Here is a 13,845-nt window from a genome sequence, read left to right on the forward strand (position 1 = left end):
CCGAGATCAGTTCAGAAGCAAAGGAAAGCTTTATGCTTTGATCAAAGAATGGAGAGGTGCCAGCTCCTGCAAAAGCCATGGGCGGGGCTGCTTTAGGGGAATCTTGTCAGTGGGGAGGGGGATGGAGGTCTTACGGGTAGGGTGGAGCTCCAGATCGCAGAGCTGGGTACAGCATCTCTGCACACTGCCCTCCACCACCAGCTTGAATTGAGTGCCATCACAATGCTTCTGCACACAGCCCTGCAGAGCTGCAGTGTTGGCACTGCCATATCCCACCAGGAACTCTGGTCGGAAACATCGAGTGCAAGGCCTTTGCTGGTGACGTCTTACGAGCAAGTGAAACTACACTAAGGACACTAACTACACAAAGGAAGAAAGAAAGGGTAGACTTTATTTTTTTAAAGATTGTTTTGATTTGGGCCATTTTTAAAGTCTTTACTGAATTTGTTACAATATTTCTTCTGTTTTATGTTTTGGTTTCTTGGCTGCCAAGGCATGCCTGATCCTAGCTCCCTGACCAGGGATCGAACCTGCACCCACCCCTTGCATGGGAAGATGGACCACTGGACCACCAGGGAAATCCCAGAGTTTGTTTTATTAATCGGATTCTATTTTTATTCCCTGGGAATTGTTCATGGGTTTTGCTGGTGACAAATCCTTCTTCTGTCTTCTGCTGTCTTGCTCCTCATTCTTGAGGGACGCCGAGGGTCAAAGAGGTCCTTCTTTGGCAGCTGCTTCTTGCGGAGTTTGGGCATCATCATAACCTCGAGAGAGGAGCAGAACTCCCCAGTTGCTTTTAAGTTGTCATCAGGCCTTAGCCATGATTGTTCATGTCCCTGAGTGACCACCATTTGAAGTTTTATAGGTTTTAACCTTTGGAGACAAAGGATGCCAGACAATTTAAGATATGTGGCTCAAATATCAGTAGGAGAACAACAGTTATTAAGGAGCCCTGGAAAGGTAGCAACCAAGTGATCCTGGGGAGGGCCTGTCTCACCAGCTCCACATTTTTTCAGCCAGATGACACTGGCCTTGGTCTGCCAAAATGCTTTTCTCGGTAGCCTGTGTGCAGTTTCTTCAGTCAGGCCACTTGCTTTGGTTACCACATTCATTGACAGCTTTCATGGTTTCTCCTACCTGGAGGACATACTTGTTGTTCCATTTCAAGGGGACTGAGGTGTCCTTTCTCTTGGACTAGGGGAATGGGTCTATCATACATGAGTTCAAATGCACTTAACTCTTGGGGCTAATCATATGCAGAGCAGGGCAACTGGAAGCAATTGGAAGCAATCCAGCTTTCTTGAGTTTCCTGACAAAGCTTGGCTAAGGCCCATTTCAAGGTTTGCTTGGATCTCTCTACTTTCCCCGGTCATTGGGGTCTTCAGGCTGATGGCAAAGTCCATTTTATGCCCAGGACATAAACTGGTTATTCTATTCATCACTTGAGACACAATTGCTGGACTGTTATCATTTTCTAGGGATCCTGGGAACCTGAACCTAGGGATTATTTCTTCTAGTAACGTGTTAGCCACTTCAGCTGCCATTTCAGTTCTATCAGAGCATGCTTCTATCCACCCAGAATATATGTGTACTAGCACCAAAGAGATAGCTGAAGTTGCCCCGTCCTCTCGGCATGACAGTGAAAGTAATCTGCCAATCTCCCCCAGGATATGTCCTTCTGGTCTGAATGGGTCTTATCTGGGGGCCTCTGCAGGGTCTGCTTTTGAAGTTTATTGGGCAAATGGAGCATGTCTCAACTAGCTGACTGATTTTACTTTTTGTGCCACGGGGTACCATGACTTCAGCTCAGTAAAGGGCTTCTCTCCCGCAGTGAGTTCCTTGATGAGCCTCCCTGGTGGCTTGACAAGCTGCACATTCGCTAACCAGCCACTCACGGCCTCCTAGATCTCTACCGAAGCCTCATTCTGGAGCTTTGTCAAATTCTTCCTCTGTGAACATTGGGAAATAATTGGGTGGATCTGAAGGTATGAGGGGTAATTCCCAAGTCACTGGTTCTTGGCATTTGTGTCTGTCTTGCTGTTTCTCTTTATATATTAATATATATTTATGTGTGTTTAGTCGCTAAGTCATGTCCAATTCTTTGCGACCCCATGGATTGCAGCATGCCAGCTTTCCCTGTCATATATATATATAACATATATATATACAGCATATATATAAATATATATATATATATATTTGGCTATGCTGAGTCTTAGTTACAGGGTGGAAACTCTTAACTGTGGCATGAGGGATCTAGCTCCCTGACCAGAGATTGAACCCGGGCCCCCTGCATTGAGAGCAAGAGTGTTCTACCCACTAGACCACCAGGTAAATCTTGTTTCTCTTTATTGACGCCCTTCTTTGGTGACCCCTACAGTAAGTCACTGCCACCTTTTATGGAAGTTGTACTGCTTCTAAGAGTTTCAATATGCTTAAACCATGTGTCACCTATTTATTCTCCACAGTAAGCATACTTCTCTTCCAAATAGCTCTGGTGTGTGTAGGGGATGGCATACGCATACCTGGACTCTGTATCAGCCTTTAAGATCTTCACTGTCTCAGGTTCTAAGGCCTAGGTGAGGGCCTTTTGGGCAGAAGTCCCTAGGGGTAGGCTTCATGCCTCTATGACTGGGTCTAGAAGAAGCCCGTCGGGCTTCTTCATTCTCTCATAAAGCTGTTCCTGTCTGTGAACCATTCCTCTTCAGCATTTGGGAGAGACTCACTTCCGAGGTTGGAGCAACTGTTACAGATCGTGTCTATGGTTTTGTATAACCATGTGTCAGGGGCCCTATTTCTGTGGGTAACAGGGCGGCAGAATTTAGCATATGACAGGTTTTTATGGTAGCCATTGTGTTGTCTAAAAGAATAGCCTGAACTTGAATTAACCTTCTGGGAGACAGTCATTCTGTTTCCATGTTGTTGTTGTTCAGTTGCTAAGTCGTGTCCGATTCTTTGCAGCCCCATGGACTGCAGCACCACAGGCTTCCCTGTCCTTCATTATCTCCCGGAGTTTCCTCAAACTTATGTCCATCACGTCAGTGATGCCATCCAACCATCTCATCCTCTGTCACCCCCTTCTCCTCCTGCCCTCAATCTTTCCCCGCATCAGGGTCTTTTCCAATGAGTCGGCTCTTCACATTAGGTAGCCAAAATATTAGAGCTTCAGCTTCAGCATCAGTCCTTCCAGGGAATATACAGGGTTGATTTCCTTTAGGATTGACTGGTTTGATCTCCTTTTGCTGTCCAAGGGACTCTCAAGAGTCCTCCAACACCACAGTTCAAAAGCATCAATTCTCCGGTGCTCAGCTTTCTTTGTGGTCCAACTCTCACATCCATACACGACTACCAGAAAAATCATAGCTTTGACTATACAGACCTTTGTCAGCAAAATGATGTTTCTGCTTTTTAATACACTGTCTAGGTTTGTCATAGCTAGAGTAAGTTCTGTTCCCTGAGAACTTACTAAAGCCTAAACCTAGTGTGGTGTCTATCTCGTGACTGGCTGACCGAACGTTAACTTTTCAGCCTTTTTTTTTAGCAGACTTGTGGTAGCTGCTACAGCCTGTAGGCAAGGAGGCCGTCCCTTAGGGGGTTGATCTAATTGTTTAGAGAAATAAACAACTACCCAAGTAAGGAGATCCCAATTTTTGAGCTAATACCCCAAGGGTTATTCCCCATCTCTCATGAACGTAAAAGTGGAAGTGTTTAGCTAAGTCTGGGAGGACCATAGCAGGGGCCTAAAGTAGTTGCTTTTTTAAATTCTTCAAAGACCCCTTCACATTCTAAATTCCAAAGGATTATCAACCTTTCCTTTCAATTTTTCATATAGAGACTTAGATATTAGACCATAGTTAAGGATCCAGATAGGAGCTTCCCTGGTGACTCAGACGGTAAAAGTGTCTGCCTGCAACGTAGGAGACCTGGGTTTGATCCCTGGGTCAGGAAGATCCCCTGGAGAAGGAAATGGCAACCCACTCCATTACTCTTGCCTGGAAAATTCTATGGATGGAGGAGCCTCGTAGTCTACAGTCCATGGGGTCTGGAAGAGTCAGACACGACTGAGTGACTTCACTTTCACTTTCAAGGATCCAGATGCTGCAAAACCAGGCCATCCCCAGGAAGTGCCAAAAGTTTTCTTCTAGTTTTAGGAGGGTCAAGGCTACAAATAGCTTGTCCAGATTAGGCTTCTCTAACCCTCTGCGAGAATGAGACCTAGGTAAATCATCCTAGTTTGTGATTTTGAGCCTTTTTCTTGGATACCTCCTTGGGTTTCCTAGGTGGCTCAGCAGTAAAGAATCCACCTGCCAATGCAGGAGATGTAGGAGATGCAGGTTCAATCCCTAGGTTGGGAAGATACAGTGGAGAAGAGAATGGCAATCCACTCCAGTATTCTTGCCTGGGAAATCCCATGGACAGAGGAGCCTGGCGGGCTACAGCTTATGGGGTCTGGAAGAGTGGGACACAACTGAGCGACTGAGCACACAGTGGGACACCTCATATCCTTTATTGGCTGAGTGGTTCAGGGCAGGTATGGTATTTTTGTCAGAGGTCTCCTTAGTAGGGCTGCTGGTCAGAATGTCGCCCGCCTACTGGAGAAGGATTCACTCCTCCAGACACAGATCTTCTAGGTCTTTAGCTAACGTTTCCCCAAAGATGATAGGGGGATTTTTGAACCCTTGTGGCAGGAACGCCCAGCAGTGTTGTTTTTGTTGCATGTTTGGATCCTGCCACTCAGAAGCAAAATTTCTTGTCACTCTGGGCCAATGGAATCAGAAGAAGGCATCTTTTAAATCTAATACAGAATACCAGGCCCTGGTGGGCAGGAGAGTGGCCAGCAATGCATAAGGAATAGGAACCACGGGTGTATAGCCTGGGTGGCTTCACTGACTGCCCTGAGGTCCTGTACCACCTGGTTTTCCCCGTTGAACTTTTCAGGGAGAATGAGAGTATTACAAGGTAATTGGCATGGTCTAATGATGCTCTGGTCAATTAGGCCCTGTCTGACAGTGGCAGTGCTTAACAAGATCTCCTGATAGAGAGGGTACTGTTTCCTAGGGACCATGTTTGCCCAGGTTTTAGATGGACTATCATGGGATTGGCTTCTAAGGCTCGTCCCACTAGTCCCTGTACTCAGATCTTGGGATTTACTCTGGGGAGATCGACTTGCCCTATCTGTGGAGGTTTGTTCTCAGCCATTAACACTGTCTTCTTGTGTCCTTTGTCTAAGGGAATGCCAGTCCCCAATTTGTCTCCCATTAGGTGGGTAGTAACCCTCAATTCATGTAAGATATCTCTTCCAAGCAAGGGTACAAGGCCTTTGGGGACATATAGGAAGGAATGGAGCTTCCCGGATAGCTCAGTTGGTAAGAATCTGCGTGCAATGCAGGAGACCCCTGTTTGATCCCTGGGTTGGGAAAATCCACTGGAGAAGGGATAGGTTACCCACTCCAGTATTCTTGGGCTTCCCTTGTGGCTCAGCTGGTAAAGAATCTGCCTGCAACACGGGAGACCTGGGTTCGATCCCTGGGTTGGGAAAATCCCCTGGAGAAGGGAAAGGCTACCTACTCTAGTATTCTGGCCTGGAGAATTCCATGGACTCTAGTCTATGGGGTCGCAAAGAGTCGTACACAACTGAGCAACTTTCACTTTCAGGAAGGAATGAGCCTATGTTCACTCAGTTTACATTCTAGTGGCTTTATGAATGCCTTCCCTGACATGCCATCATTTTACATCTCTTGTGACTGGGTTTACCTGATCTGGTGTTCAGAACTGAGAAAGTGGCACTGTTATCCACTAAGAATTCAGTAGGTTTCCTTCCTATGTGCAGTTTCAGCTGGGTCTCCTCAGGGGTCAGTTGGAATGACAGCTTAGGAGCCCCCTGGCCTGTCTTTATTCATCTATTTGGACCATCTACCTTTGAGGGTAGTGGCCAGAATCTGCACCTCTTCAGGGACGACAAAGGCATTTTTATCTTCGGTGACCCGCTCGTTTATGTATGGCGCACTGATGAGGTCCTAGTTTCCTGGCTTGCTATCCCTCGGTGGGAGCCAGGGGTACTAACTGGAGTTGAGTGTCTCTGGGAGCAGTTATTCTGAATTCCTGTACCAGTTGACTTTGGGGCGTAATAGCCAGTAGTAGATGGGCTTGCCTCTGGTCCTTTTTATCCTCTGACCCTTCCTCCTCTATATCTTTGTTATTTGGGGGGAGTGGTTCACAGGGCTCCCCAGCCCATTTCAGAGAAATTAGCTCTGACCAGAAGAGGTCAAGTCACATGTTGTTACATACTTTGGGAGCCTTTTTCTGAACTTGGATCAAATGCCTTGATTCCATTTTTGTCAGGCATCCTCATTACCTGGGTCTTTCCATAGTGTCACCTCTTAGCTTATGGGGCTGGTCACTTGCCTTTACCAAACTGAAAGTGACTATGAAGAATGCTGTCATTGATCCCTGGAGGTTGGTGAGGAGAACAAAAGCTCCTGGTGCAACCACACTGCCTTGTGCAGGGGTCAAGAAGACAGCACTCCTGGTGAAACAGAGGGCAAGACTGCTGTCGCTCCCTTTTGTCCACAGGCCCCCATCTTTCCTGGGTGTCTGGTACCAAAAAGAAGCCAGTCTGAGGCAGCAGGCAGACATGCATGAGCTTCAGTCTCTGATCCTCAGTGATGCCAGTGTGTGATCCTCTCAAGGGGCACAGCCCTGCACACACAGGGCTACACTGTGTGTGCACCACACCTGGTATAAGATTGCTGGGCAAAGTTGCACTGACTTTGACCAAGGGCTGCTGCAGTCCTATCCCATCAGAGTGAACTCAAAGATCAGAGTCAGACATTCTCAGGCAAACCTCCCAAAGCCTCCACCATTGTCTTGCTGGAGCTAGGGTGAATTTGGAGCCTTGTGGAGAGGAACAGATGAAAAAGGCACAGTGCTTCCCATTCGGGTTGCCAGAATGTTGTTAACGATCAGTGTTGTTTGAGCTATTAGAACAAGATCGAGTTCTAAGCCTGAGCTTGGTTCAGAAGCAAATGAAAGCTATATTCTTTAATCAAAGAATAGAGAGGAGCTAGTTCTCACTCTAGAGTACACGCTCTCTTCAAAAGGCCATTAGCAGGGCCACTTTATAGGGTTCCCGTCAGCACAGAATAGGGCCAGAGCTCTTGTGGGTCAGACGTAGCTGTGCCATTCTTGGCTTCAGATTGCATTGCTGGGAGCAGCATCTCTGCACACGGCCCGCCACCACCATCCTGAATTGCAGTGTCCCGTGCAGTACTTCTGCACATGGTCCACCAAGCTGAAGTGGTGGGTGCAGCCATTTCTCAGTGGGAACTCTGGTCTGAAGTGCCAGGTGCAAGGCCTCTGCATGTGGTACCCTAGAAGAAAGTGAAACCAAGGTAAACACAAAGGAGATTAAAAGGTTAGCCTTTTTATTACCCAGGTTCTATTAGTACTCTCTGGGAATTGTCAATGGACTTTGCCAGTGGCAACTTCTGTCTTGCTGTTTGAGATCACTCTCCCTGGGGGAAGTCAACCACCATGCTATGAGGATGCCCAAGCAGCCCTGTGGAGAGGTACACTTATTGGGGAACTAAGGCTTCCCACCAACTTGTCGACCATGTGAATGAGCCATCTTGGAAGTGGCTCTTCCAGCTCCAGCCAAGCCTTAAGGTAAACTGAACTATACTCCCAGCCAACATCTTCATTAGAATTTCCTTAGAGACACTGAACTGGACCCACTACAATAATAGTATTGACCTCATAAGTTAATAAAGAGCTGCTCTTGAATTCCTGACCCACATAAACTGTGTGAAACAATAAATGTTTATTATTGTTTTAAGTTGCTAAGTTTTGTGAAAATAAGTTGTACAGCAATAGATAACACATAGACCATGGGGGTCATCCATAGTAACTGTTCAGTAAATGACAGCCAGTATTAGTCCCCTGACATAAAATATTAACAACAACATTTGCTGAATGTCTGTCACTTGCCAGGTATGTGCCATATGCCTGGGCAAATGGAGTCCCTTCTCTCACCATGAATTTTCAGCAAAGGGTAGAGTGTTGGAAGCAATCACCTAGAACCCTAGACTTTCCAGGCTGAAAAGACCCAGAGATATCATTACTCTACCTGACTCTCATTTTACTGTTTAGATAACTGAGACACAGAGGTTAAATAACCTGCTCAAAAATAACAGAACTGATATGTAGAGGAGCCTAAACTTGAACCCAGATGTGTTAGTGCCTGGCAGTCTCTTACTTGTTGCTCTGCGATCTCAGGACCTTATAGTAAGGGTTTATTGCATCTATCTCACTGTTTACAAAGCACTTTTGATACTTGAGTTCAGGGTCATTTATGTAGAGGTCCATTCAGACCTTATTGGCCCCCCGTGTTCCCTGGGGCAGCCCTTTCTCTAAACACCAGCTACTCCCCAGAGTCCTTGTAGCTGCCCACATAGTCATCTGGATCTGGGGACAGAAGGAAGATGTCTTAGAGGGCTTCCAGCCCTGAGTGGTAAGATCCTGGATGCTCTACTGCCTTTCCATGGCATGTGGGCCAGGCCCAGTGGGCTTTGCCCTGGCACCTGGGGCACTGCATCACACCCTAGACCCCATGGACCTGCCTCTGGCAACTACTCTGGCTTTAGCCGCTGAGCCAATGACTTATTTGTCTGATCCTGTGATTCAGAATGATTCTCCAACAAGGATGATGTCGAAGCATGTGACAGCCATCTCAAACCGTAAGAAAAACAGTCACCCTCACCACATCCTTTCTGAGGGTACTCCAGGTGCCACAGAGGCTTGAGGGGAATTCCAGAGGAAGAGGCAGGCAGACCCTACCCTCCAGGGAAGGTCATGGGGACTGCAGGGAGAATGGCACACTCTGCACACGTGGAAAGGATCTGCACTATGATGCACCAAGAAAACATCTAAGCAAGCCCAAGCCATGTGGAAATGAAAGGAGAGATGGAGGGTGGTTTCCTTTCCAGCATCACTGCCCCCAGGCCTGCGTCATCCATCCCGGGGAAGAGTTCCTCTGAGAACCCTGCCCCTGGGGAAGGGCAAGCACCTTCATGGATCATCTCTTAGGGTCACTCCATTTGGCAGATGAAGACACTGGAGATGGGTGTGGCTTACTGGGCATCCCATTGCTTGTCTCTGGCAGACCTGGAGCTGGAGCCTAGGTGTCTGGCTCCCAGGCCAGCATTCTCTCCCCCAACCAAGAAGCCTCAAAATCTCAGTTTTCTAAAAAGTCCCCTCTCTAGTGACAATCAAAAAGAGCACAGACTTTGAGGTTAAATTGACCTATTCCCTTAGCTGTGGGACTTAGGGTAACCCCATATGCCAATCTGTGCCTCAGTTTCCTCATCTGTAAAATGGGGTTAAGTATGACCTACCTGTGGTTGTGGTTAGAACTGAATGAAATAGTGCCATGGAGCTCTGAGTAGTTGCCCAGCCCCTTGCAAGCACTGAATCAGTCAAAAAACAAAAATAGTGTTGTTACTGCTATCACCTTCCATCTCTACTACCTTCTCTTTGTCAGGCCCAGACCATTCTCTCTGCTGCTCTGCCTGACTCCTCTGGCACTAAAGCTGGGACCCCCTCTGGCACTAAAGCTGGGACTCCCTCTGGCACTAAAGCCCCTCCTACTAGTAACACAGACTTTGGGGGCAGTCCCAAATAAGAAGTCTAGCTCTTAGCTGGGTGACCTTCCATAAGTCACTTAACCTCTCTGAACTTCAGTTCCTGATATGTCAAAAAGAAAATCATAATACCCATGATCATACTTGGACAAATCAGTGGCACAAAGAATGGTAGTGAAGGTGATTGTTATAGATGAAAAGAGGTTAATGGGACAAAAATAACAAAATCCCACATGTAAGACTTTATTTGGATTTTTTTTTTTTTGGATTTGATTTGACAAACTATCTAAAAAGACATTTGAGACAATCAGTAGCCTCTGAAAATGGCCTGGTGGCCTGGAGTTTAATAATATTAAGAAATTTTTGTTATTTTTGCTAGAATAATGGCTTGTGATTATGTAAAAAAAAAAAATGAATCCTCGTTAGAGATGCTTACCAAAGTATTTCTAGATGAAATGACTAGATAACTAAGATTGTTTTTAAAATGTTCTGGAAAAAAGAAGTGTGTCGGGGTACAGATGAAGTAAGAGTAGGGAAAATTTGGAAAGAACTGAATCTGGGTTTGGTCAGATGAATTCTTTACACTAAATTCTTTCTACTTTTGTATGGTTGGAATTTTCATTAAGAAACAGTATAAAAATGAAGATGTGCAGAGACTTGCAAAGAGAGAAACAGTATAGTGTAGCAGTTAAGAGCTCTAGGCCCAGAGTCACCACTGATATCACATGTCTGTTTTTGCCTCTCAGTCCGCAGCTTCAAGCACGTCCTAACAACTGGTAATGATACTGGTTTATGACTTCCTTCTTCGGAGGCTGGCTCTGCCACTCATTGGCTGGGAGACTTCGGCCAAATGACTTAGCCCCCCTCTGTAACTCAGCTGCAAAACAGGGAAAATCTTGATCCCTGCCTCACGGAGTTATTTTTTTAAAGACTTAATTTTTTATTTGGCTGCACAACATGACGTGTGGGATCTTAGTTCCTCTACCAGGGATTGAACCTGGGCTCCGGCAGGGTTCAGAATCCTAACCACTGGACCATCAGGGGATTGCCTCACTGAGTTATTTTGAAGACTGAACAAGGGAGAGGGTTGGATGAAAAAGGGCATAGCACAATGTCTGGCATGCAATAAGCACTAGATAAACGTTTCAATATGAGGAGCACAGATTTGGGAGTCAGGCTACCTCGGATGTGAACCCCAGCTCAGCTCTCCTCCTCGGGGCTGTGTGACTTTGGCCACGCCAGTTACTTCTCTGAGTCTCATTTCTTCCTGGGAAAAACAAAGATCAAAATATCTCCCTTGCAGAGCTGTTGTGAGGATTAAATGACAAGACATGTGTTGTGGCCCAGCATGGCCCATGTGGGAGTTTCCTTTTCTCACCCCTTGGCTTTCAGCAGTACTGGTCTTGCCAGCTCCCAGGCTGGAGGTTATCCCACTGTCCATTTGCGTGGCTTTTGCACCTGGACTGCCAAGTGTGGCTGGTGAAAGTCAACAGAGCCAGGTGAACAGCTCCTCTCAAATGGCAAATCTGTGCTGGGAGACGTCAGTGAGGCTCTTCCGCTCCCGAGAGTCCTTCTACCCCTCGCTAGGGCACTTCCTCCTGTGTTTCACAATGGCTGGTCCAAATGTTTTCCACCACTCACTCTTGCTACTCATCCCCCTGCCTCAACCTCAGAAGATGACCTCAACTCTCTTTCAACTGACGGAGGTCATCAATATGAGCACATTTCTCTCCATCTCCCAACATCTCTGATTTTAACCTCCATCCTTTCCTCTCTCCTATCCTCCCAGCTCAAAGACTGGCGTGTCTCTCTCCTTCCCAAGGCTTTATTTTCTTCATTATTTTTAAATTTTTGGCTGCGCTGGGTCTTCGTTGCTTTGCATGGGCTTTCTCTAGTTGTGGCGAGCAGGCTTCTCATTGAGGTGGTTTATCCTTTCGCAGAGCACCGGCTCTCTAGAGCATGCAGACTTCAGTAGTTGCGGTTCATGGGTTCCAGAACATGGGCTCAGTAGTTGTGGCGCAGGGGCTTAGTTACTCTGTGGCACCTGGGATCTTCTCAGACCAGGGATCGAACCAGTGTCCCCCTGCATTGGCAGGTGGATTTTTAACCACTGGACCACCAGGGAAGTGCCTTTCAAAGGCTTTACAATTTACTCCATCAACTCCATCCCCCATTTCCACGGTCTGCCCCATCTCAGCCAAGAAAAATTTGCTCAAGCACCCCAGTCTCCCCAAAGTCTGATAGTAACCCTGCTGCCTCTGTTTAATTCATTCACTCATCAACTCACTTAGGCAGCATTTCCTTTGTGCCTATTATGTGTCAGGTGATGGAGATACAGAGATGAATAGAAACAGTCTTTGCCCTCAGAGTCTTTAAGTCCAGAGGGAGAGCCAGATGGCAAGATGACAAGTGAGATGTGAAGGTGGACCTGTGTTTGATGCAGAGATTGACTGGGTGTGCAATGAAAAGGAAGGAGGAGCCCTAGGATGGCTCTCAGCCTACTGGTCTGTGCAAATGGCTGGATGGGAGTGCTATTTACTGAGACATGAGACAAAGGAATATAGAAGCAGGAGCTGGGTGGGGAGTGGTGGTGGTGCAGAGACGATGCGTTCTGTTTGGGATATGGTGAGTTGGAGGGGCTATTGGGACATCCCAGTAAAGATTTCCAGCAGATCTTCAGCTTAAGGAAGAGAAGGATCTGAACTTGAATTAGAGATTTGAGAATCATTGACATATGGGAGTTGGAATCCTGAATGGATGCAGAGTGCTCTGTGCTGTAAGTAACAGATTAATTACACTGTCATGACGTTTGTTTTCTCACATCTTAGAGGGCAGTTCCAGGGGCAGGTAAACTAGCAGCACAGTGATGGCATCAATGACCCCAGTTCTTTCTGCAGTTCCTCTCTGCCATACTCAGGGGATTGATTTCCTTCTCAGACTTGTCCCTTTATAACCTCATTCAAAGGCAAGCAAGAAGCTTTCTTCTTGCACTTTTTATTAGGGAGGAAATCCTTTCTCTTTAACCCACCTCCACCAGCCTTCAGGTCTCCCTGGCCATAACCAAGTCACTTAGATGAAGGAGAATGGGATGCCACTACAGGCTAAAGCCTTTGTCTCCTGTGGCCGTGGAAAGGCCCTCCTTCCCAGAGAACCGTGCTACCTTAAGTCTGAACAAAACCAAGTAAGGAGGAAAGGACAGACTCTTTTCAACTCTCATCCTCTTCCTGGCTGGCCTGCAGGGTTGAACTGCAATTCAAGTAGAGACATGAGGAGCTTGGGCTCTTGAGTCAAACATATCTGGGTTTTGTCCTAGGTCCAGGCTGTGTGACTTCATACAAATTATTTGACTTCTCTGTGCCTGAGTGTCCTCATCTGAGGAATGGGGTACAATAGTTCTTACATTGTTGTACCTGTTGGCTGTTGAAATGATGAAATGAAATAATGATCATGAACTGCTTAGCCCAGTGCCCAGCACAGAGTAGGTGCTCAGCAAAAAACTAACCATTGACATTTGGGAGGGACCATCTTCTCCTTGAAACTGCCCACTCCTGGGACTTGCCTGGTGGTCCGGTGGCTGGGGTTCCACACTCCAAATGCAGGGGGCTCAGGTTCAATCCCTGATCAGGGAACTAGATCCCATGTGCAACAACTAAAGATCCCGCATGCTGCAACTATGACTTGGCACAGCCAAATAAATAAACAAATATTAAAAAAGGATATTTTTAAAATTGCCCACTCCTTGTCCTCTAGGACTCCTCTTCTTTCCTCCTGTAGGTTCTACAGACTTTTAGGCTCATCCTGGGTCCCAGTGTTACTGTTGCCACTCTCATACCAGCACCTTATACCCATGTCCCTTTGCATAACATTCTACCTTAAAGACATTAGAGCTGCTCTAATGACTTCAAACTGTGGTGCTGGAGAAGACTCTTGAGAGTTCCTTGGACTGCAAGGAGATCAAACCAGGAAATCAGTCCTGAATATTCATTGGAAGGACTGATGCCAAAGCTCCAATACTTTGGCCACCTGATGCGAAGAGCCACTGATTGGAAAAGACTCTGATGCTGGGAAAGATTGAGGGCAGGAGGAGAAGTGGGTGACAGAGGATGAGAAGGTTGGATGGTATCACTGACTCAATGGACATGCATCTGAGCAAACTCTGGGAGAGTCAGACTTGACTTTGCCACTGAACAACAACGATGACTTCTAC

At 46.7% G+C, this 13,845-nt stretch overlaps 1 long non-coding RNA gene across 1 annotated transcript; it reads left to right on the forward strand.

The window, feature by feature from the left end:
• Positions 1 to 263: 263 nt before the first annotated feature.
• Positions 264 to 9,761, forward strand: LOC145543807 (uncharacterized). Its single transcript, XR_014081057.1, has 3 exons — positions 264 to 383; positions 4,281 to 7,665; positions 8,684 to 9,761. It is a non-coding gene; the product is annotated as an uncharacterized LOC145543807 (long non-coding RNA).
• The last annotated feature ends 4,084 nt before the right edge of the window (positions 9,762 to 13,845 follow it).

This window comes from Giraffa tippelskirchi, chromosome 3, assembly GCF_054371585.1.
Source record: "Giraffa tippelskirchi isolate mGirTip1 chromosome 3, T2T-mGirTip1v1.2.pri, whole genome shotgun sequence".
NCBI lineage: Eukaryota > Metazoa > Chordata > Mammalia > Artiodactyla > Giraffidae > Giraffa > Giraffa tippelskirchi.